General features: G+C 32.6%; 8 non-coding genes across 8 annotated transcripts; all 8 read right to left on the reverse strand.

The window, feature by feature from the left end:
• Positions 1-425: 425 nt before the first annotated feature.
• Positions 426-499, reverse strand: TRNAI-AAU (transfer RNA isoleucine (anticodon AAU)). The gene has a single exon. It is a non-coding gene; the product is annotated as a tRNA-Ile (tRNA).
• A 1586-nt stretch (positions 500-2085) lies between these two features.
• Positions 2086-2159, reverse strand: TRNAI-AAU (transfer RNA isoleucine (anticodon AAU)). Its single transcript has one exon. It is a non-coding gene; the product is annotated as a tRNA-Ile (tRNA).
• Positions 2160-3747: 1588 nt separating this feature from the next.
• Positions 3748-3821, reverse strand: TRNAI-AAU (transfer RNA isoleucine (anticodon AAU)). Its single transcript has one exon. It is a non-coding gene; the product is annotated as a tRNA-Ile (tRNA).
• Positions 3822-4911: 1090 nt separating this feature from the next.
• Positions 4912-4985, reverse strand: TRNAI-AAU (transfer RNA isoleucine (anticodon AAU)). Its single transcript has one exon. It is a non-coding gene; the product is annotated as a tRNA-Ile (tRNA).
• A 1588-nt stretch (positions 4986-6573) lies between these two features.
• TRNAI-AAU (transfer RNA isoleucine (anticodon AAU)) lies at positions 6574-6647 on the reverse strand. Its single transcript has one exon. It is a non-coding gene; the product is annotated as a tRNA-Ile (tRNA).
• Positions 6648-8216: 1569 nt separating this feature from the next.
• TRNAI-AAU (transfer RNA isoleucine (anticodon AAU)) lies at positions 8217-8290 on the reverse strand. Its single transcript has one exon. It is a non-coding gene; the product is annotated as a tRNA-Ile (tRNA).
• A 1587-nt stretch (positions 8291-9877) lies between these two features.
• TRNAI-AAU (transfer RNA isoleucine (anticodon AAU)) lies at positions 9878-9951 on the reverse strand. The gene has a single exon. It is a non-coding gene; the product is annotated as a tRNA-Ile (tRNA).
• Positions 9952-11539: 1588 nt separating this feature from the next.
• On the reverse strand, positions 11540-11613 carry TRNAI-AAU (transfer RNA isoleucine (anticodon AAU)). Its single transcript has one exon. It is a non-coding gene; the product is annotated as a tRNA-Ile (tRNA).
• Between the last annotated feature and the right edge of the window lie 880 nt (positions 11614-12493).

Raw genomic sequence — 12493 nt, forward strand, 5'->3', positions numbered from 1 at the left:
TATCAAATCAGAAGTATGTCAAATATTTGGAAATAAGAAAAGATGCAATAAGAATGCAGAGATCCATTACTTGTGCTCTGGTCTTTAGAAATTCTCCATTTTTTTTACTTCAGTGTGCACTAATGAGAGGGGAGCACATATCTTCTTCTTCTTCTAGTAACACCTAGTGCCCTCTATGTTTGAGCAGCAATATAATAACTGATTAATTTGCCCTTGCATATCTTAGTTATGCCATATTGCTTGATTTGAGACAAAAGTCACTGAGCCATGTAGAGAAAAATCTTCATCAGCCAAAGGATGACACTCCCACTGGCTTCTGATATGTATTTGAAGAGATTTTGTGATATATGTGTCTATGATGTTTTCAAGTATTCATGCACTCCACCGATGAGCTTATTCCATTCTTGTCCATCAAGAAAAGCAAATGGCCCATACGGGGATCGAACACGTGACCTTGGCATTATTAGCACCACACTGTAACCAACTGAGCTAACAGGCCACAGATATTACTGCCAGCAAACACAAAACTGGCAAATGTACCTCAAAGCACAGATCATATTTTGTTTTTATAGCATTTCATTTTTCAAAAAAAAGCTTAAGCCATAGAGTCACTTGAAGCATGGGTATCATAAAAATGCTCCAGTTTCTTTCCACATTACAAAATAAAAATAAATATTAGATAGGATAATAACAAAGATTAAGGCATCTCGTAATAGTATAAAAATAGACAATTTAGACTAGGAGTATATGCAAATCTAAGCAAAATCAATTTAAAAAATCTAATACACAATTTTTAATTGTAAATTTACAGATTGTTGAAAAAGATAATCCCAGGATGTAATCCATTATGTATTAAATTTAGTATGTTTTACCAAGTTGTGTATGAATAACTTTTAACACAAAAAAATATATATTGGGGAAGTAGCTTAATGTGCCCATTGGAAATAAAGAATGCTAGCCCATTTTGGAATGCAAATCTTAAGAAAATACAAACTTCAATCCATAGGAAAGCACTTTTTATTCAGTCTACACTCTGTAATCATACTATAGTTTAATTTACAAATTGTGATGTCATTATCAGACTTAACTCACAAGAGACTTTCATCATTGGTCTATAAAAAAGGCAGTCCTCTGTTATAAAGCTTGAATCAATTGTAAGTGGCTGATATGCAAATATGGAAATACAGAAAAACAGTCAATTCAATGCTAGGATAACATAAGGGGTGATGCTCCAACTGAAATTGGTCCTAGGCATTTAGGTTTCTAGTATCTATCTTCTCCTTTAAAAAATAGGTTACTTTTTATATATTATCATTGGGTTTGGACAAATATTCTACATAATACCTATTGCATCCCTGAGCTTATTAGAAACTTGAAATAATATATATAAAGTATTGAATTTCTTTTCTTTGCATTTAAAAGATGAGTGCACTTCAGTAGATGCCATTGCTCAGGTGAGGGTTCCATGGTGTAATTGTTAGCAACCTGGACTTTGAATCTAGTAATCTGAGTTCATATCTCGTGGGAGCTAACATTGTTTTTTTTTCCTTTTGTTCAAAGCTCCATTTTCATTCAATGTATGAGTATTGCAAATCTTCATTTAAAATTCATATAAATTCCATCATCTTCAGTGGTGTCCTTTGTTTAAACTCATTTTTAAACTTATCAAATCAGAAGTATGTCAAATATTTGGAAATAAGAAAAGATGCAATAAGAATGCAGAGATCCATTACTTGTGCTCTGGTCTTTAGAAATTCTCCATTTTTTTTTACTTCAGTGTGCACTAATGAGAGGGGAGCACATATCTTCTTCTTCTTCTTCTAGTAACACCTAGTGCCCTCTATGTTTGAGCAGCAATATAATAACTGATTAATTTGCCCTTGCATATCTTAGTTATGCCATATTGCTTGATTTGAGACAAAAGTCACTGAGCCATGTAGAGAAAAATCTTCATCAGCCAAAGGATGACACTCCCACTGGCTTCTGATATGTATTTGAAGAGATTTTGTGATATATGTGTCTATGATGTTTTCAAGTATTCATGCACTCCACCAATGAGCTTATTCCGTTCTTGTCCATCAAGAAAAGCAAATATGGGGATCGAACCCGTGACCTTGGCGTTATTAGCACCATGCTCTAACCAACTGAGCTAACAGGCCACAGATATTACTGCAAGTAAACACAAAACTGGCAAATGTACCTCAAAGCACAGATCATATTTTGTTTTTATAGCATTTCATTTTTCAAAAAAAAGCTTAAGCCATAGAGTCACTTGAAGCATGGGTATCATAAAAATGCTCCAGTTTCTATCCACATTACAAAATAAAAATAAATATTAGATAGGATAATAACAAAGATTAAGGCATCAACTAATAGTATAAAAATAGACAATTTAGACAAGGAGTATATGCAAATCTAAGCAAAATCAATCTAAAAAATCTAATACACAATTTTTAATTGTAAATTTACAGATTGTTGAAAAAGATAATCCCAGGATGTAATCCATTATGTATTAAATTTAGTATGTTTTACCAAGTTGTGTATGAATAACTTTTAACACAAAAAAATATATATTGGGGAAGTAGCTTAATGTGCCCATTGGAAATAAAGAATGCTAGCCCATTTTGGAATGCAAAGCTTAAGAAAATACAAACTTCAATCCATAGGAAAGCACTTTTTATTCAGTCTACACTCTGTAATCATACTATAGCTTAATTTACAAATTGTGATGTCATTATCAGATTTAACTCACAAGAGACTTTCATCCTTGGTCTATAAAAAAGGCAGTCCTCTGTTATAAAGCTTGAAACATTTGTAAGTGGCTGATATGCAAATATGGAAATACAGAAAAACTGTCAATTCAATGCTAGGATAACATAAGGGGTGATGCTCCAACTGAAATTGGTCCTAGGCATTTAGGTTTCTAGTATCTATCTTCTCCTTTAAAAAATAGGTTACTTTTTATATATTATCATTGGTTTTGGACAAATATTCTACATAATACCTATTGCATCCCTGAGCTTATTAGAAACTTGAAATAATATATATAAAGTATTGAATTTCTTTTCTTTGCATTTAAAAGATGAGCGCACTTCAGTAGATGCCATTGCTCAGGTGAGGGTTCCATGGTGTAATTGTTAGCACCCTGGACTTTGAATCTAGTCATCTGAGTTCATATCTCGTGGGAGCTAACATTGTTTATTTTCCTTTTGTTCAAAGCTCCATTTTCATTCAATGTATGAGTATTGCAAATCTTCATTTAAAATTCATATAAATTCCATCATCTTCCGTGGTGTCCTTTGTTTAAACTCATTTTTAAACTTATCAAATCAGAAGTATGTCAAATATTTGGAAATAAGAAAAGATGCAATAAGAATGCAGAGATCCATTACTTGTGCTCTGGTCTTTAGAAATTCTCCATTTTTTTTACTTCAGTGTGCACTAATGAGAGGGGAGCACATATCTTCTTCTTCTTCTAGTAACACCTAGTGCCCTCTATGTTTGAGCAGCAATATAATAACTGATTAATTTGCCCTTGCATATCTTAGTTATGCCATATTGCTTGATTTGAGACAAAAGTCACTGAGCCATGTAGAGAAAAATCTTCATCAGCCAAAGGATGACACTCCCACTGGCTTCTGATATGTATTTGAAGAGATTTTGTGATATATGTGTCTATGATGTTTTCAAGTATTCATGCACTCCACCGATGAGCTTATTCCATTCTTGTCCATCAAGAAAAGCAAATGGCCCATACGGGGATCGAACCCATGACCTTGTCGTTATTAGCACCACGCTCTAACCAACTGAGCTAACCAGCCACAGATATTGCTGCAAGCAAACACAAAACTGGCAAATGTACCTCAAAGCACAGATCATATTTTGTTTTTATAGCATTTCATTTTTCAAAAAAAAGCTTAAGCCATAGAGTCACTTGAAGCATGGGTATCATAAAAATGCTCCAGTTTTTTTCCACATTACAAAATAAAAAGAAATATTAGATAGGATAATAACACCGATTAAGGCATCTAGTAATAGTATAAAAATAGACAATTTAGACAAGGAGTATATGCAAATCTAAGCAAAATCAATCTAAAAAATCTAATACACAATTTTTAATTGTAAATTTACAGATTGTTGAAAAAGATAATCCCAGGATGTAATCCATTATGTATTAAATTTAGTATGTTTTACCAAGTTGTGTATGAATAACTTTTAACACAAAAAAATATATATTGGGGAATTAGCTTAATGTGCCCATTGGAAATAAAGAATGCTAGCCCATTTTGGAATGCAAAGCTTAAGAAAATACAAATTCAATCCATAGGAAAGCACTTTTTATTCAGTCTACACTCTGTAATCATACTATAGCTTAATTTACAAATTGTGATGTCATTATCAGACTTAACTCACAAGAGACTTTCATCCTTGGTCTATAAAAAAGGCAGTCCTCTGTTATAAAGCTTGAAACAATTGTAAGTGGCTGATATGCAAATATGGAAATACAGAAAAACTGTCAATTCAATGCTAGGATAACATAAGGGGTGATGCTCCAACTGAAATTGGTCCTAGGCATTTTGGTTTCTAGTATCTATCTTCTCCTTTAAAAAATAGGTTACTTTTTATATATTATCATTGGGTTTGGACAAATATTCTACATAATACCTATTGCATCCCTGAGCTTATTAGAAACTTGAAATAATATATATAAAGTATTGAATTTCTTTTCTTTGCATTTAAAAGATGAGCGCACTTCAGTAGATGCCATTGCTCAGGTGAGGGTTCCATGGTGTAATTGTTAGCACCCTGGACTTTGAATCTAGTCATCTGAGTTCATATCTATGATGTTTTCAAGTATTCATGCACTCCACCGATGAGCTTATTCCATTCTTGTCCATCAAGAAAAGCAAATGGCCCATACGGGGATCGAACACGTGACCTTGGCATTATTAGCACCACACTCTAACCAACTGAGCTAACAGGCCACAGATATTACTGCCAGCAAACACAAAACTGGCAAATGTACCTCAAAGCACAGATCATATTTTGTTTTTATAGCATTTCATTTTTCAAAAAAAAGCTTAAGCCATAGAGTCACTTGAAGCATGGGTATCATAAAAATGCTCCAGTTTCTTTCCACATTACAAAATAAAAATAAATAATAGATAGGATAATAACAAAGATTAAGGCATCTCGTAATAGTATAAAAATAGACAATTTAGACTAGGAGTATATGCAAATCTAAGCAAAATCAATCTAAAAAATCTAATACACAATTTTTAATTGTAAATTTACAGATTGTTGAAAAAGATAATCCCAGGATGTAATCCATTATGTATTAAATTTAGTATGCTTTACCAAGTTGTGTATGAATAACTTTTAACACAAAAAAATATATATTGGGGAAGTAGCTTAATGTGCCCATTGGAAATAAAGAATGCTAGCCCATTTTGGAATGCACAGCTTAAGAAAATACAAACTTCAATCCATAGGAAAGCACTTTTTATTCAGTCTTCACTCTGTAACCATACTATAGCTTAATTTACAAATTGTGATGTCATTATCAGACTTAACTCACAAGAGACTTTCATCCTTGGTCTATAAAAAAGGCAGTCCTCTGTTATAAAGCTTGAAACAATTGTAAGTGGCTGATATGCAAATATGGAAATACAGAAAAACTGTCAATTCAATGCTAGGATAACATAAGGGGTGATGCTCCAACTGAAATTTGTCCTAGGCATTTAGGTTTCTAGTATCTATCTTCTCCTTTAAAAAATAGGTTACTTTTTATATATTATCATTGGTTTTGGACAAATATTCTACATAATACCTATTGCATCCCTGAGCTTATTAGAAACTTGAAATAATATATATAAAGTATTGAATTTCTTTTCTTTGCATTTAAAAGATGAGCGCACTTCAGTAGATGCCATTGCTCAGGTGAGGGTTCCATGGTGTAATTGTTAGCACCCTGGACTTTGAATCTAGTAATCTGAGTTCATATCTCGTGGGATCTAACATTGTTTATTTTCCTTTTGTTCATAGCTCCATTTTCATTCAATGTATGAGTATTGCAAATCTTCATTTAAAATTCATATAAATTCCATCATCTTCAGTGGTGTCCTTTGTTTAAACTCATTTTTAAACTTATCAAATCAGAAGTATGTCAAATATTTGGAAATAAGAAAAGATGCAATAAGAATGCAGAGATCCATTACTTGTGCTCTGGTCTTTAGAAATTCTCCATTTTTTTTACTTCAGTGTGCACTAATGAGAGGGGAGCACATATCTTCTTCTTCTTCTAGTAACACCTAGTGCCCTCTATGTTTGAGCAGCAATATAATAACTGATTAATTTGCCCTTGCATATCTTAGTTATGCCATATTGCTTGATTTGAGACAAAAGTCTCTGAGCCATGTAGAGCAAAATCTTCATCAGCCAAAAGTTGACACTCCCACTGGCTTCTGATATGTATTTGAAGAGATTTTGTGATATATGTGTCTATGATTTTTTTAAGTATTCATGCACTCCACCGATGAGCTTATTCCATTCTTGTCCATCAAGAAAAGCAAATGGCCCATACGGGGATCGAACCCATGACCTTGGCGTTATTAGCACCACGCTCTAACCAACTGAGCTAACCAGCCACAGATATTGCTGCAAGCAAACACAAAACTGGCAAATGTACCTCAAAGCACAGATCATATTTTGTTTTTATAGCATTTCATTTTTCAAAAAAAAGCTTAAGCCATAGAGTCACTTGAAGCATGGGTATCATAAAAATGCTCCAGTTTTTTTCCACATTACAAAATAAAAATAAATATTAGATAGGATAATAACACCGATTAAGGCATCTAGTAATAGTATAAAAATAGACAATTTAGACAAGGAGTATATGCAAATCTAAGCAAAATCAATCTAAAAAATCTAATACACAATTTTTAATTGTAAATTTACAGATTGTTGAAAAAGATAATCCCAGGATGTAATCCATTATGTATTAAATTTAGTATGTTTTACCAAGTTGTGTATGAATAACTTTTAACACAAAAAAATATATATTGGGGAATTAGCTTAATGTGCCCATTGGAAATAAAGAATGCTAGCCCATTTTGGAATGCAAAGCTTAAGAAAATACAAATTCAATCCATAGGAAAGCACTTTTTATTCAGTCTACACTCTGTAATCATACTATAGCTTAATTTACAAATTGTGATGTCATTATCAGACTTAACTCACAAGAGACTTTCATCCTTGGTCTATAAAAAAGGCAGTCCTCTGTTATAAAGCTTGAAACAATTGTAAGTGGCTGATATGCAAATATGGAAATACAGAAAAACTGTCAATTCAATGCTAGGATAACATAAGGGGTGATGCTCCAACTGAAATTGGTCCTAGGCATTTAGGTTTCTAGTATCTATCTTCTCCTTTAAAAAATAGGTTACTTTTTATATATTATCATTGGTTTTGGACAAATATTCTACATAATACCTATTGCATCCCTGAGCTTATTAGAAACTTGAAATAATATATATAAAGTATTGAATTTCTTTTCTTTGCATTTAAAAGATGAGCGCACTTCAGTAGATGCCATTGCTCAGGTGAGGGTTCCATGGTGTAATTGTTAGCACCCTGGACTTTGAATCTAGTCATCTGAGTTCATATCTCGTGGGAGCTAACATTGTTTATTTTCCTTTTGTTCAAAGCTCCATTTTCATTCAATGTATGAGTATTGCAAATCTTCATTTAAAATTCATATAAATTCCATCATCTTCCGTGGTGTCCTTTGTTTAAACTCATTTTTAAACTTATCAAATCAGAAGTATGTCAAATATTTGGAAATAAGAAAAGATGCAATAAGAATGCAGAGATCCATTACTTGTGCTCTGGTCTTTAGAAATTCTCCATTTTTTTTTTACTTCAGTGTGCACATATCTTCTTCTTCTAGTAACACCTAGTGCCCTCTATGTTTGAGCAGCAATATAATAACTATTTAATTTGCCCTTGCATATCTTAGTTATGCCATATTGCTTGATTTGAGACAAAAGTCACTGAGCCATGTAGAGAAAAATCTTCATCAGCCAAAGGATGACACTCCCACTGGCTTCTGATATGTATTTGAAGAGATTTTGTGATATATGTGTCTATGATGTTTTCAAGTATTCATGCACTCAACCGATGAGCTTATTCCATTCTTGTCCATCAAGAAAAGCAAATGGCCCATACGGGGATCGAACCCGTGACCTTGGCGTTATTAGCACCACGCTCTAACCAACTGAGCTAACCGGCCACAGATATCACTGCAAGCAAACACAAAACTGGCAAATGTACCTCAAAGCACAGATCATATTTTGTTTTTATAGCATTTCATTTTTCAAAAAAAAGCTTAAGCCATAGAGTCACTTGAAGCATGGGTATCATAAAAATGCTCCAGTTTCTTTCCACATTACAAAATAAAAATAAATATTAGATAGGATAATAACAAAGATTAAGGCATCTACTAATAGTATAAAAATAGACAATTTAGACAAGGAGTATATGCAAATCTAAGCAAAATCAATCTAAAAAATCTAATACACAATTTTTAATTGTAAATTTACAAATTGTTGAAAAAGATAATCCAGGATGTAATCCATTATGTATTAAATTTAGTATGTTTTACCAAGTTGTGTATGAATAACTTTTAACACAAAAAAATATATATTGGGGAAGTAGCTTAATGTGCCCATTGGAAATAAAGAATGCTAGCCCATTTTGGAATGCAAAGCTTAAGAAAATACAAACTTCAATCCATAGGAAAGCACTTTTTATTCAGTCTACACTCTGTAATCATACTATAGCTTAATTTACAAATTGTGATGTCATTATCAGACTTAACTCACAAGAGACTTTCATCCTTGGTCTATAAAAAAGGCAGTCCTCTGTTATAAAGCTTGAAACAATTGTAAGTGGCTGATATGCAAATATGGAAATACAGAAAAACTGTCAATTCAATGCTAGGATAACATAAGGGGTGATGCTCCAACTGAAATTGGTCCTAGGCATTTAGGTTTCTAGTATCTATCTTCTCCTTTAAAAAATAGGTTACTTTTTATATATTATCATTGGGTTTGGACAAATATTCTACATAATACCTATTGCATCCCTGAGCTTATTAGAAACTTGAAATAATATATATAAAGTATTGAATTTCTTTTCTTTGCATTTAAAAGATGAGCGCACTTCAGTAGATGCCATTGCTCAGGTGAGGGTTCCATGGTGTAATTGTTAGCACCCTGGACTTTGAATCTAGTAATCTGAGTTCATATCTCGTGGGAGCTAACATTGTTTATTTTCCTTTTGTTCAAAGCTCCATTTTCATTCAATGTATGAGTATTGCAAATCTTCATTTAAAATTCATATAAATTCCATCATCTTCAGTGGTGTCCTTTGTTTAAACTCATTTTTAAACTTATCAAATTAGAAGTATGTCAAATATTTGGAAATAAGAAAAGATGCAATAAGAATGCAGAGATCCATTACTTGTGCTCTGGTCTTTAGAAATTCTCCATTTTTTTTACTTCAGTGTGCACTAATGAGAGGGAAGCACATATCTTCTTCTTCTTCTAGTAACACCTAGTGCCCTCTATGTTTGAGCAGCAATATAATAACTAATTAATTTGCCCTTGCATATCTTAGTTATGCCATATTGCTTGATTTGAGACAAAAGTCACTGAGCCATGTAGAGAAAAATCTTCATCAGCCAAAGGATGACACTCCCACTGGCTTCTGATATGTATTTGAAGAGATTTTGTGATATATGTGTCTATGATGTTTTCAAGTATTCATGCACTCCACCGATGAGCTTATTCCATTCTTGTCCATCAAGAAAAGCAAATGGCCCATACGGGGATTGAACCCGTGACCTTGGCGTTATTAGCACCACGCTCTAACCAACTGCGCTAACCGGCCACAGATATTACTGCAAGCAAACACAAAACTGGCAAATATATCTCAAAGCACAGATCATTTTTTGTTTTTATAGCATTTCATTTTTCAAAAAAAAGCTTAAGCCATAGAGTCACTTGAAGCATGGGTATCATAAAAATGCTCCAGTTTCTTTCCACATTACAAAATAAAAATAAATATTAGATAGGATAATTACAAAGATTAAGGCATCTAGTAATAGTATAAAAATAGACAATTTAGACTAGGAGTATATGCAAATCTAAGCAAAATCAATCTAAAAAATCTAATACACAATTTTTAATTGTAAATTTACAGATTGTTGAAAAAGATAATCCCAGGATGTAATCCATTATGTATTAAATTTAGTATGTTTTACCAAGTTGTGTATGAATAACTTTTAACACAAAAAAATATATATTGGGGAAGAAGCTTAATGTGCCCATTGGAAATAAATAATGCTAGCCCATTTTGGAATGCAAAGCTTAAGAAAATACAAACTTCAATCCATAGGAAAGCACTTTTTATTCAGTCTACACTCTGTAATCATACTATAGCTTAATTTACAAATTGTGTTGTCATTATCAGACTTAACTCACAAGAGACTTTCATCCTTGGTCTATAAAAAAGGCAATCATCTGTTATAAAGCTTGAAACAATTGTAAATGGCTGATATGCAAATATGGAAATACAGAAAAACAGTCAATTCAATGCTATGATAACATAAGGGGTGATGCTCCAACTGAAATTGGTCCTAGGCATTTAGGTTTCTAGTATCTATCTTCTCCTTTAAAAAATAGGTTACTTTTTATATATTATCGTTGGGTTTGGACAAATATTCTACATAATACCTATTGCATCCCTGAGCTTATTAGAAACTTGAAATAATATATATAAAGTATTGAATTTCTTTTCTTTGCATTCAAAAGATGAGCGCACTTCAGTAGATGCCATTGCTCAGGTGAGGGTTCCATGGTGTAATTGTTAGCAACCTTGACTTTGAATCTAGTAATCTGAGTTCATATCTCGTGGGAGCTAACATTGTTTATTTTCCTTTTGTTCAAAGCTCCATTTTCATTCAATGTATGAGTATTGCAAATCTTCATTTAAAATTCATATAAATTCCATCATCTTCAGTGGTGTCCTTTGTTTAAACTCATTTTTAAACTTATCAAATCAGAAGTATGTCAAATATTTGGAAATAAGAAAAGATGCAATAAGAATGCAGAGAACCATTACTTGTGCTCTGGTCTTTAGAAATTCTCCATTTTTTTTACTTCAGTGTGCACTAATGAGAGGAGAGCACATATCTTCTTCTTTTTCTAGTAACACCTAGTGCCCTCTATGTTTGAGCAGCAATATAATAACTGATTAATTTGCCCTTGCATATCTTAGTTATGCCATATTGCTTGATTTGAGACAAAAGTCACTGAGCCATGTAGAGAAAAATCTTCATCAGCCAAAGGATGACACTCCCACTGGCTTCTGATATGTATTTGAAGAGATTTTGTGATATATGTGTCTATGATGTTTTTAAGTATTCATGCACTCCACCAATGAGCTTATTCCGTTATTGTCCATCAAGAAAAGCAAATGGCCCATACGGGGATTGAACCCGTGACCTTGTCATTATTAGCACCACGCTCTAACCAACTGAGCTAACAGGCCACAGATATTACTGCAAGCAAACACAAAACTGGCAAATATACCTCAAAGCACAGATCATATTTTGTTTTTATAGCATTTCATTTTTCAAAAAAAAGCTTAAGCCATAGAGTCACTTGAAGCATGGGTATCATAAAAATGCTCCAGTTTCTATCCACATTACAAAATAAAAATAAATATTAGATAGGATAATAACAAAGATTAAGGCATCAACTAATAGTATAAAAATAGACAATTTAGACAAGGAGTATATGCAAATCTAAGCAAAATCAATCTAAAAAATCTAATACACAATTTTTAATTGTAAATTTACAGATTGTTGAAAAAGATAATCCCAGGATGTAATCCATTATGTATTAAATTTAGTATGTTTTACCAAGTTGTGTATGAATAACTTTTAACACAAAAAAATATATATTGGGGAAGTAGCTTAATGTGCCCATTGGAAATAAAGAATGCTAGCCCATTTTGGAATGCAAAGCTTAAGAAAATACAAACTTCAATCCATAGGAAAGCACTTTTTATTCAGTCTACACTCTGTAATCATACTATAGCTTAATTTACAAATTGTGATGTCATTATCAGATTTAACTCACGAGAGACTTTCATCCTTGGTCTATAAAAAAGGCAGTCCTCTGTTATAAAGCTTGAAACAATTGTAAGTGGCTGATATGCAAATATGGAAATACAGAAAAACTGTCAATTCAATGCTAGGATTACATAAGGGGTGATGCTCCAACTGAAATTGGTCCTAGGCATTTAGGTTTCTAGTATCTATCTTCTCCTTTAAAAAATAGGTTACTTTTTATATATTATCATTGGTTTTGGACAAATATTCTACATAATACCTATTGCATCCCTGAGCTTATTAGAAACTTGAAAT

This window comes from Pseudophryne corroboree, chromosome 11, assembly GCF_028390025.1.
Source record: "Pseudophryne corroboree isolate aPseCor3 chromosome 11, aPseCor3.hap2, whole genome shotgun sequence".
NCBI lineage: Eukaryota > Metazoa > Chordata > Amphibia > Anura > Myobatrachidae > Pseudophryne > Pseudophryne corroboree.